Source organism: Colobus angolensis, unplaced genomic scaffold, assembly GCF_000951035.1.
Source record: "Colobus angolensis palliatus isolate OR3802 unplaced genomic scaffold, Cang.pa_1.0 Scaffold514, whole genome shotgun sequence".
Taxonomy (NCBI): Eukaryota; Metazoa; Chordata; class Mammalia; order Primates; family Cercopithecidae; genus Colobus; species Colobus angolensis.
In genome coordinates, this window is record NW_012118644.1 from 866,106 (window position 1) to 867,136 (window position 1,031).

A 1,031-nucleotide genomic window follows, 5' to 3' on the forward strand; every position below is an offset into this window, starting at 1 on the left:
TCCTTCCTTCCTTCCTCCTTCCTTCCTTCCTCCTTCCTTCCTTCCTTCCTCCCTTCCTCCCTTCCTTCCTTTCTTCCTTCTTTCCTTCTTTCCTTCCTTTGTTACGGCACACCTTTAATAGTTCTTGAATGAATGGGTAAATTTTCCCTTTCTTAGTCCTAATTCTTCACTGCAAAATGGTTATGATTAATAATAGCTCTCAATAATGAAACATATCACAATGTTGTGAAAGTAGGCATTATTATCATTCCTATTTTATGATGACACTGAGACTGGAAAAAGGTTCAGCCATTTCATCAAATGTACTCATTTAGGAAAAGATAGAACCGAGCCTCAGAACTGGCCTTCACTGTCCTAGTGCTCTGTGCCTCGCCTTCTCCATGTTTTCTCCTCTGAAGTATGGACTGTCTGATGAAATGTTCTTGTGTACTGGATGTTTTGCGATTGTAGACTCATGCTTTTCCGTAGACTACATATTTCTTTATTTATTATAACAATTTGGAAATAAATATATCCAATTTAGTATTAGATAGAAGTAAAAGGCAGAGAGCTGAGTCAGTGCAATGTTCAAAAGATTTTAAAAGCCATTTGCAGCTTGCAGCATAGAAAGTACAGGAAGAGAGACTTGATACATTGAAATTCAAATGTATCTTTCTGGCAGCAAACTATCTCTGGGTCCTGGGAAGCCTGAGTCTGGGTGAGCTGAGAAGTAATGAAGCCCTGCGTCTCATGTCATTGACTCTGGCATTTCAAGTACCACATTCATAACAGTAGATGCAAACTGCTGGGTCCCTCTCTACTCCACTAAATTGAAATGGTTCTGCAGGGGAATATGGCAACAGGGAAGAAAGAAAAATAACATTTCTTTTTCCACTGTAAAAAGAGAAGTGCTGATGATGTTTATTCAAAAGAGCAACGTCTGGAAATGGTGCTGGGACATGGTGACATTATGCCTAGCCATGCTTCAGTAAAACGTTCAACATCTTAGTGCAGACACATGCTATCACGGGGTTGCTTTCTTTCCTCTTCCT